Source organism: Microtus oregoni, unplaced genomic scaffold (assembly GCF_018167655.1).
Source record: "Microtus oregoni isolate MIOR12 unplaced genomic scaffold, Mior012 000113F_ref0000058, whole genome shotgun sequence".
Classification (NCBI taxonomy): domain Eukaryota; kingdom Metazoa; phylum Chordata; class Mammalia; order Rodentia; family Cricetidae; genus Microtus; species Microtus oregoni.
This window is the reverse complement of record NW_024544742.1, coordinates 654521-665926: the sequence shown is the minus strand read 5'-3', so window position 1 is coordinate 665926 and position 11406 is coordinate 654521. Positions and strand designations below refer to the sequence as shown.

Sequence of the window (11406 nt, the reverse complement as noted above, 5' to 3'; positions counted from 1 at the left end):
AATCTGTATAATTTGAGATGATAGGACCCACCTTAAGCTGCTTGGTGTTTCTGCACACTTAACCAGTGAGCCATCTCTCCCACCCATGTCTGTGAACAGTTTTAACACCATCACTCATGAGCAGAGGTAGTGGGATTCTCTACATTTGAGAACAGTCTGGACTACAGAATGAGTTCTACAAATACACAGAAAAATCCTGTCTTGAAATCACAAAAAACAAAACAGAACAAAACAAACAAACAAACAAAAAACCAAAAAACTGAATCAAACAAAGACTATGACCCAACTTTAATCAGCATCTTACATTCTGGCAGCAGCAGTCACATAAAAAGTATTTTGAAGAAGAAAAATCTTTTTTTTTTGCCTCTGTGCTCTGGCACTGGCTACCAAACTCATCCCTTTACTAGCATTAGTCATTGTAATTTTGGTGAATACTTAAAACCAGCTGAGTCACAGATCCTTGTGGGCAGAACAACTACTGGATCCTTCTCTTGATCTTAGACAAAAGGCTGAGAAGCAAGCTATTGGATTCCTCAATTGCCATTGGTATGCAGCTGTTCTTAAGTTAAGTGGACCACAGCTTGCGAGACATTCTAAGAAGACTACTTTTTACATCCATGGTGAGAATCATTCTACCTGTCTTGGTCATGTAGAGAATCTTAAATACTGCAGCTGTATATTTTATTCACCTGACTATAGAGGAAGAAGTGCTGGCTAACAATAGTGCTCATGAAGACATTCTTTCTAGCTCCATTATTCTCTACATATTCAAATTTCCATGAACACTACCCTTTTTATTATTATTCATATGCCTGGAGTTTGCTTCGAATTTCAGGAATAAAGCCCATAAACAATGGAGTCATCATCCAGCTTTCCGATGGGGAAAAGACCAATCATCTTGATTGAGACCTGGTTCCTGCTTTTCTCTTTTCTGTTGTGTGAAATCCCTGCGAAAACCATGTAAAAAGTACCTCCAGTTCATCTGACCTCAGAGTGAAGCCACAGAACATATATTTCATTTTGTAACTTTAAAACTCTTTAGTTGTTAGTATTCTAGGCATCCTTACATCTGTGGGATAGGAAATTGCTCCACCCGCCTAGCACAGTGCACCATACAAGTCACACAGTGTGCTGGAAGGAAAAGGGAAAGTTCCTAGGAGTGCAAGAAGATGACATTGATTGCTTTAGTAGCCAGGGCCAGTGCTCTTAAATGCATGTATTCTCAGATCTGGAGAAGTTCTCTGTTGGGGTGAATGGAATGGAGAGGAGCCAGTATTCTGTCTCTTTAAGCACACTGTACCCCCCTATGGGCGGTGCTCTAGCCACTCAGGACTCACTAGCCAATCAGCACTCCAGGTGACCTGCCAGTCAGAAGCAGTGCAGGTCTCTTCCTGGCAGCCGCCTTCAGTCTTGGCTTTGAAGAGGAGCTGGCGCCAGTGGATTCCTGTTCTCCGGTGCAGTTGCTGTTGCGGGGAGACGATGAGCTGAGAACTTTGGGAAAATGGAGAAGCACAACATGGTGAGTGAGGGAATGCTGTCTCCTGATGGGGAGGAGCAGAGGACGAGGTGCGGAAAACACTATGTTGTTACCTCCATGGGTCTGGGTGGGAACCCGCCGCCACATTCCCTGTATTGTGAAGTCCCTCATGGTCCCTGGTAACTCCTGGACCTAGGGGCAGGCCTCTGAATAACTTTGCCCTGTGGCTTCATCTGCTTAGAATATTGGGAGCAAGAAGCTGCGTGTACAAACACCTTCCTAGTCAACTTCAACAGGGTTCCTGCATTCATGGAAACAAGTTGCCAAACTCAGAGAAGCCTCGTTTCTCCAGTATCTTCTCGATATCGAGCACTTTGCATTTAAGCTTTAAATATAATCTGAATCTATATTTAAATTTGTGGACGTTATCAAAGGCACCTCACATGTCGTGTAGCTCTCCACTACTGTGTCATAATGTAGAAGAGTAGAATTGTTGATACAATAGATTGACCAATGCTTATGAAATAATTAAGTCTCACAAAGTAGAATTTATCAGAGGGAGAAATGCTTCTAAAACACCCAAACTGTGAGTCTATGCTAATGAGGGCTGGTAAAGATTAGAATGCCCAGGTATACATTGTTTATCAGGATTGTCCATATATTTGACTCCAAACCATTTCAAAGAAGCCATCACTGAGTTAAAAATAAAAAGTCACTGCTGGGTGGTGGCGGTGCACACCTTTAATTCCAATACTCTTGAGGCAGGGGAAAGTGGATTTCTGTGAGTTCAAGGCCAGCCTGATCTACAAGAGTGAGTTCCAGGACAGGCTCCAAAGCTACAAAGAAACCCTGTCTTGAAAAATAAAAAAAAATCGTGCTTGCTTCGGCAGCACATATACTAAAATTGGAACGATACAGGAAGACTAGCATGGCCCCTGAAAAAAAAAAGAAAAATAAAAAAAAATCACTAGACCCACCCAAATATCAAAAAATAGACCTGTTAACAAGCTGCTCAAGGAGACATTACAGGTCACAACCAACCTTAAGACCTGGCATGCCATAAAGTTCCAGTTTTCTTTTTGAGAGAGGCATAGTTCTGTCAGAAGACCAAAATTACACCGGGTGACATATTTTTGAAATGTAAAACACTGTTGTGTGAATGACTGGCCTGATCAATCAAGGCTTTCCTTTAGGACCTCAGGCAGGGAGGAGGGACATTCTTGCTGACCTAGTAACAGCCTGGGACATAAGCCTGTGAGTTTCCCTAAGGAACTGATGTATTGATACTAAAACAGAGCTCCTTCTCTAAAACCAGGAATGTGCATTGGAGAGCCCATAATGGTCTGGTGCCCAGGCCTTTGTGGAGGGGTTGCTTCAGATCTTGACAACTCAACCTTTCCCACCATGTGGAGCTATGGTTCTCAGTACCAAGGCCATTCTAGACATAGCAAAGATTCCAAAATACCCTGTATAGAATTGTTGGACTAGCCTCTCCCTAAATTTGTCTCATTGTATCATAGTTTCTGCTGACTTTATGTAATTCTTTCATTTCCCCCTAGGAAGTAATAGACCAGGCTGGCTTTGAACTCATAGAGAGGCACAGGGTTCTTTTCCCTGTGTCTTGGGATTAAAGGTATAAGCCACCACCACCTGGCAAGATGCTATTTTTCTTTTTTCCTTTTTTTTTTTTTTTTTTTGGTTTTTCAAGTTTCTCTGTAGCTTTGGAGCCCGTCCTGGAACAAGCTTTTGTAGACTAGGCTGGCCTTGAACTCACAGAGATCTCCTGGCAGGAATTAAAGGCGTGTCCCACCACTGCTCAGCTAAGAAGCTATTTTTCTTTTTTTTTTTTTTTTTTGGTTTTTTCGAGACAGGGTTTCTCTGGTTTGGAGCCTGTCCTGGAACTAACTCTTGTAGACCAGGCTGGTCTCGAACTCACAGAGATCTGCCTGCCTCTGCCTCCTGAGTACTGGGAGCTATTTTTCTTAAGAAGGTTACTAGGCTGGGACTTATCTTCTGCAACACCTCCCCAACCTATCTTTTTTATCTTTTACTTATCCCGTCCAGTCTCCCCCCCCCCCCCTTGTGATCTTCACATTAGAACCCTGTCAGAGAAGAATGACCTGCTGTAATAGGTCATGGGCATACTTAAGAAAATATTCTGAGAATATTTTTGCCTATATATTTAGACTGGCAAGTTGCCTGTTTCTATTTCAATTGTTCAGAGTATAATCTGGATCATTATCCTAAGGGATACTTATGAATAACATCATATATTTAATGCAAATATCTATTTAACCTCTGTCCCTTGAGCTTTGGACAGAGATCAATGCATAACATCATTAAAGATACTTTTCTTTATTAATCTCCTAAGTGTATGATGTGATTTCTAAGTGGGAAGGCATATTAATTCTAGAAGACCTGCATTTCTGTCCTGATAGAAATATTGCTTCTGATACAACTTCTGTTATGTTGACTCAGGTGGCTTTCATCCCTCTTTGTTGCTTTCCTGGGCAACCTTGAGTGTCCTCTATATTACACCTTCAAAGTTCTTAAGTGACTGTACCAACTCACAGAATTAAAATTATGTATTTACTGGCTAGTGGTGATGCATGCCTTTAATCCAAGCACTCGGGAGGCAGATGCATGCAGATTTCTGTGAGTTTGAAGCCAGGCTGGTCTACAAGAGCTAGTTCCAGGACAGTCAGCAAAGCTACAGAGATACCTTGTTTCAAAAAAAAAAAAACAATAAAATAAAATAATGCATTTGAGGCATGTAGTTGACTGCCCAATGCAGTCGCAGGAAAAAGATTTGCATATGGAGCATTTTTTTCTCTCCTCAGACCACAATAGGAAGAATAGATTATTGTGTATACTGCGGGGGCACAGCATAGGCAATCAGCTGTTGGAGCAACCGCTGTGGAAAAGGGCCTGAATGTGGTAGCAGGAGAGGTTTGTAATTGCCCAGCATGTGTAAATTAATGTTATATGATTGAACACAGACCACATTATGTGGGTGTCCAGATTAGGAAGGTTATCTTGAGTCAAGGAACATTGATTTTGCAATTAGACAACCATCCTCTGCAAATATGATCGATCTTTTTTATTGGTATTTATTGAGCTCTACAATTTTCTTTGCTTCACTCCCTGCCTCTGAATTCCCCACTTCAACTCTCTCCCAAGGTCCACATGCACCCAGTTTACTCAGGAGATCTTGTCTTTTTATACTTTATACTTCCCATGTAGATTAGAACTCTGTAAGTCTCTCTTAGCATCCTCATTTTTGTCTAAGATCTGGGATTTGTGGTCTGTAGACTGGCTTTCTTTGCTTTGTGCTTTAAAACCACTTATGAGTGAGTACATGTGATAATTGTCTTTTTGGGTCTGGGATACCTCATGCAAAATAATGTTTGCAAGTTCTATCCATTTCCCTGCAAAATTCAAGATGTCATTATTTTTTCTACTGTGTAGCACTCCATGGTGTAAATGTACCACATTTTTCTTATCCATTCTTCAGTTGAGCAGCATTTAGGTTGTTTCCAGGTTCTGGCTAGGACAAACAAAGCTGCTATGAACATAGTTGAGCACATGTCCTTGTGGCACGATTGAGCATGCTTTGGATATATACCCCAAAGTGGTATTACTGGGTCTTGAGAAAGGTAGTTTCCTAATTTTCTGAGAAATTGCCACACTGACATCTAAAGGGCTGGACCAGCTTGCATTCATACCAGCAATGCAGAAATGTTCCTTTTTCCCCACAACCTCTCCAGCATAAATTGTCATCAGTATTTTTGATCTTAGCCACATATTCAGGTGTCAGTTATAATCTCAGAGTTGTTTTGATTTGCATATCTCTGATGACTAAGGATATTGAATATTTCCTTAAGTGTCTTTCAGCCATTTTAGATTCCTCTGTTGAGTTCTCTGTTTAGGTCTTTACTCCCTTTTTTTATTGAATTATGTGTTCTTTTGATGTCCAATTTCTTGAGTTCCTTGTATATTTTAATGATCAGACCTCTGACTGATGTGGGGATAGTGATGATCTTTTCCTATTCTGTAGGCTGTCATTTTGTCTTGTTGACCGTGTCCTTTGCTTTACAATAGCTTTTCAGTTTCAGAGCTCCCATTTAATTGTTTCTCTCAGTGTCTGTGCTGCTGGGGTTATATTTAGGAAGTGGGTCCCTGTGCCAATGCCTTCAAGTGTACTCCCACTTTCTCTTCTATAAGTTTCAGTGTGGCTGGCTTCTTGTTGAGTTCTTTGACCCATTTGGACTTGAGTTTTGTGCATGGTGATAGATATGGGTCTATTTTCATTTTTCTACATGTTGATATCCAGTTATGCAGCACCACTTGTTAAATATGCTTTCTTTTTTTCCATTTGATATTTTTTTGTTCCCTGTCAAAAATCAGGTGTTTGAAGATGTGTGGGTTGATATCTGGGTCTTCTGTTCGGTTCCATTGTTCCTCCTGTCTTTTCTTACAAGAATACCAGGCTGTTTTCAGTATTGTAGCTCTGTAGTAAAGATTGAAGTCAGGGATTGTGATGCTTCCAGAAGTTCTTTTATTGTATAGGATTGTTTTGGCTTTCCTGTTTTTTTTTTTTGTTTTTTTTATATGAATTTGAATACCATTCATTTGAAGTCTTTGAAGAATTTTTCTTGGATTTTGATGAGCATTGTATTCAATATGTAATTTGGGAAGAAATTCAATTTGGTAAGAAATAGGATCAGTCTTGCTTGACAGAGTTATGTCGACTTGGAGATTTGCAAAACAGGCCATTTCCTAACTCTATGTGTCAGGTTACAGATCTCAGAAGTCAACATATGTATAAGGGCACCATCAATCTATCTCTGTAAATGACCTCCCCTCTCCTAGGGAAGAGCCTACTCTTTTTTAAAGTCAATATAGAAAATTTTATTTAATCTTAAAAGTGCACCTTTTTTTTGGTCTTTTGAGAAAGGATTTCTTTGTAGTTTTGGAGCCTGTCCTAGAACTAGCTCTTGTAGACCAGGTTGGCCTCAAACTAACAACGATCTGCCTGCTTCTGCTTCCTGAGTGCTGGGATTAAAGCCCTGAGACACACTGCCCATCTAAAAGTGCATTATTATCATCACTTTAAAAATCACTTTTTGGTATCAGTTTCAAATACTTTCTTTTTTTCTTTTTCTTTCTTTTTTTTTTTTTTGGATTTTCGAGACAGGATTTCTCTGTAGCTTTTTGGTTCCTGTCCTGGTACTAGCTCTTGTAGACCATGCTAGCCTCAGACTCACAGAGATCCACCTGCCTCTGCCTCCGGAGTGCTGGGATTAAAGGCGTGTGCCACCACCGCCCGGCTCAAATACTTTCTTTAAGTGTTTTGCTGCTCTTATCTCTATTTGTTTCTGTTATCCAATGTTTCTAAGTCATTAATAGTTTCGTTTCATTTCTTTCAAGTTATGTTGAATTCTATGTAGATCAATGTCTCCTATACTTTAGGCCTGCCTCATGCTGTGTAATTGAGAATTATTTTGCGGGGCGGTGATGGTGCACGCCTTTAATCCCAGCCCTGGGGGGGGCAGAGGCAGGGGGATCTCTTGGAGTTCAAGGCCAGCCTGGTCTACAAGATCTAGTTCCAGGACAGTCACCAAATCTACAGAGAAATCCTGTCTCGAAAAAAAATTGAGAATTATTTTGAACACCTAATTCTGCCTCTGCTGCCCAGTTCTGGGACGACAGTCCTGCAACTCCTTCCAGGTTTGTCCTTCACTAGTCAGTTAGAAAGAAAAATAGAGCAGTTAATGAGTGTCTGTTGATCTTTCTGACTTTTACTGGGGACATAGAAATATAGAGGGATTGTTAGAAGGATTGAACTCATTGACCAACTTTGAAGCTAGTGTAGACACAGTACAGGAAGTGAGAGGTTAGCCTGAGGTTAAGAGCTTTCCTCTGTCAACTGAGATTACTAATATGGAATCAGGTAGTCAATTGTGATGCTGTGTGATTGTCCTCATTGACCATTGTTTGCAGTCCACAGACAATGGAAATCTGGGTATGGACTGACCTTATCTTGAAAGCTAATGTGAGATATTTACAGTAGTTTATCCAAAATAGATGATCTGCATCTAAACTGAGCCCAGCTGGCTAATTATAAATATATACACTTTTTCACCATTAAAAAAAAAAGATGATCTGGGTAAAATGTTGTGTCCCTGCTTAACAGGACCATTACTTTTCTGGAATAAGATCTTCATCTTTAGGGAAAATACATGAGAAATATATATTGTGCTCTAATACAAATCCCTAGTCTCTGGAGCACAGGGTCATAAAGCCTGTTTCAACTTTTCAAAAGAATTTTTGAGATTAAAAGTAAAACAAATTCACATTGTCTTTGCTCCCTGCAAGCCCTAACATGATCCTGATTGTTTTTTAATTCATGGTCTGTTTTTGTTTAACAACATTTACAAAATAAACACAGTTACACAGGAACAGTGATTACTTTATGAATGTGACCTGTGTTTGTCTGCAGGATTTCCCGTCTCTGAGGCAGTGGGATGGCTGCACTGGAAAGTGAGTGTACAATGGAATGTGCACAGAAAGGACCCTGTGCTTTGGATGAGAAACAGGATGTGCTGTAGGAGAGTGGAATAAGGTGTACTAAATACAGTCTTTTAAACTAGGTCCCTGTCTGCTGGGCAGGGAGGGCAGAACTGGAAGGAATGTTCCATCTGAGTCATTTGATCACTGATAGAGGAGCTGCTCATATTGTGAGGCACAGCTGGGTGGGCCTAGCCTGTGAGGAATTCTGGTAAGGGTTAGAAATCAGGAGTACTAGTGGCAGACAGTTTGTGGGTTCTTTCCATTATTCTATTCTGCCTCTGCTGTAAGGAGTAGTAAGGAAGATCACAAGCTATACCGTGGTAAGTGTTGGGTGTTCAGATCTATTGAACTATCATTTCTGCTATGACTTGGACTGATCATGACAAGACTGTAGTTATGTTGGTCCATGTGGTTCATGTTGGCAGTGGCCCTTATTCTCTGAGCCTCCCTGTATATGAATTCATTGGGGCAGGGTAGTCTCCAGAAATTCAGGATATGATGCTGATTGTCCAGAGTACACACAGGGGCACTGCTCTTGGTGTGCAGTGGGAAGAGAGATAAGAAAACTGAAGATCTAGATTTCAGAAGTTGTCAGTATTGCATTCCAATTTCAGATTTGTGTTATAAAGATTACAAATAGCTTAGGAATTGGTTGGAAATGATGATATTGATCTTCTAGCGATGCATGATTAGAAGGCTTTTAATGTAATCCTGCCACTAGCTGCAAAGGTGTGATCCAGTGAAGCTTAGTTCCAGGGGCAAAGGAGTTTCTGATCTGCAGACATTTCTCAAAAGTGTATTGTGTTGGTCAGGTAGATAGAGCATAATTCACATCTTGGACCATAATCCATGTAGGAGAAAATAAATTTTAAATCATATTTCTTTCTTTCCATAAACAAGTTTATTCATGACACAGTTTTTTAAAAAAAAACCCATCCCTTTTTTTGGGGGGGGGGTGTTTCAAGACAGGGTTTCTCTGGTTTTGGAGCCTGTCCTGGAACTAGCTCTTGTAGACCACGCTGGTCTCGAACTCACAGAGATCCGCCCGCCTCTGCCTCCCGAGGGCTGGGATTAAAGGCGTGCACCACCACCGCCCGGCCAAACCCCATTCCTTTAAAATGAGTTTAAAAAAAATAAACAAAATCCAGCTTCCTCCTCCTTGAACAACAACAACAACAACAAAAATACACTGCAAAACTTCCCAAAACAAAGTAGTGTATTTCTCCAAGGGAAAGTGTAATTCACACAGAATCCACTGGGAGTGAGTTCTTTCCGCTACAAAAACCTGCAAAGAAAGACACTCAAGACAGAAAAAGAAACAAAAAAGCAAACAATAGTTCACCAGACAATCTTGAAGAGCAGGAGCCCCTAGGAAAGAAAGGCAGAGTTTGCCTAGAACTGAAAGGACAGGAGAAGGCAGGCAGGGTCTGCAATATGCAGGGAGAAGATGAGGGAAGGAAACAAGCTGAACAGATTGGTGCCCTTCCAGAGCTCTGGTTGAAAAAATGCCCTCCTACCACCCATGCCCACCTACTCTTGAGCAGGCCCAAAGAGAATGAGGTGGATCAGGCAAACGGAGCAGGTTGCACATTTGAGAAGTGTCTATATTGAATCTCCAGAGGGAACATGTCACCCCTGCCCTAGTCCCTGGGCCTGGCCTACTACAAAGAGTAGGTCCCTCCTCAGTTAGTTATGGGATTCTCCCCCTTCCACAGTATATCTTTTTTAAAAAAATATTTTTCCATCTTCTGTTTTTCTTTCTTTTCTTTTAACTTTTTTTTTTTGATCCCAGAATCAAGACTGGGAGCTGCTGTAATTGGCAGTTCATGCACGGTATTGGGCACATTGGAAACCCATCTGTTGTGCTGATGGGAATCACCTTAATCTGTCTCCCTCTAAATGGGGAATCATCTAAAGCCAGGGAAGTCCTCACTGACTCTTTGTCTAAGAATTCTACATAGGCAAATCCTTTGGCAGGAGCACCGAATTTGTCACAGACTGTAGTAACACAGTTGACTGAACAACATCCATGAAAGTGAGCTTCCAGCTGTTCTGCTGTTGCACCATAGTCCACATTGCCAACATAGATGGAACTGGCATCAGCCTCCATCTTCTCCTCAAGAGATGATCACTGAGCCAGCATTACCTGGGGTTGTACTCTTATTAATCTGCTTCTCTACCTCATTTTGTAGCTCCTTTAACTTCTCATCCTCTTCCTCTATCTCCCTGACACCCTGACGATTTGACCACTTCTAGCTCCTGGCCCTCAATATCTGGGCCCTATCCGTGGGGTTCACCTTAAGTAACTCTTAACCTTAAGTACTCTCTCTTCTTCCTGCTTCTGGCTGCCAGGGACTCCCCAGGTGTGCCCAGAACCTGTAGAGGGTGCATAGGACCAGTGCTCTTTGGGAAGGCTGTTCCCATGGTCCCCTGCACCCCTGGCTCTCTCCCTCTCAGGCTCCCCAAAGCCCCGGGACCACTGCTCAGGCACGAATCTTCAACCACCTGCTTCCCCCACTACTCCTTAAAACATTTTTCTAGGTTGTTTGGGATTGGGTATCAGTGGAGCAGCATTTATCTGAAACCAGAAGAAAACACAAGGGGCTGGAGAGCCATCACAATAGATCTCCTCTGTTTGCATAGAGAGCAACTATATCATGAGGTTTCTGTCTTTGGAAGACATATCACTAGTTACAGGTCAAAAACAACAGTTTTTTTTTTTTGGTTTTTCGAGACAGAGTTTCTCTGTGGCTTTGGAGCCTGTCCTGGAACTAGCTCTTTAGACCAGGCTGGCCTCGAACTCACAGAGATCCTCCTGTCTTTGCCTCCAGAGTGCTGGCATTAAAGGCGTGTGCCACCATCGCCCATCGAGAAACAACAGTTTAAGTGTTACTTTGAGATAACTTTGTGAAAGTTGTGCAGTTTGTTTTTATTTAATTTCTGTACACATATAATCAAAAGTAGCTGGGTAACATTGGTCGAGACCACACTTTTCCTTGCCTAAGCTTTCTTTGGTCTTTTGATTAAAAGTTGATTATATATTTCTGCATCTGCTTTTGCCTTTTTATATCCTTCCCCTTAATTCTTTCATAAAAATTGTGCACATTTTTTATTTATGTATAATTGTAAAAAGTATAGAAGTCATTATACATGATTTTTATACTACTTTTTCTGTAATCTGACTGTAGTCTAAATATATTATTGGTTATCTTTAAAATAATGGACCTTCATCAATTTTATTCAGAAAATTTCTAATTTTATCTAGTCATTATTGTTTTTTGGAAAGTTTATGTTAAAAGACTGCTTTTATTCATCTTTGATGCCTGCTTCTTTCCATTTCCTGCCATTTCTATGTT

General features: G+C 41.0%; 2 pseudogenes; one reads left to right on the top strand and one right to left on the bottom strand.

Moving 5' to 3' along the window:
• The first annotated feature begins 2351 nt into the window (after positions 1-2351).
• Positions 2352-2443, top strand: LOC121443882 (annotated as a pseudogene).
• A 6945-nt stretch (positions 2444-9388) lies between these two features.
• On the bottom strand, positions 9389-10474 carry LOC121443846 (annotated as a pseudogene).
• Positions 10475-11406: the final 932 nt, after the last annotated feature.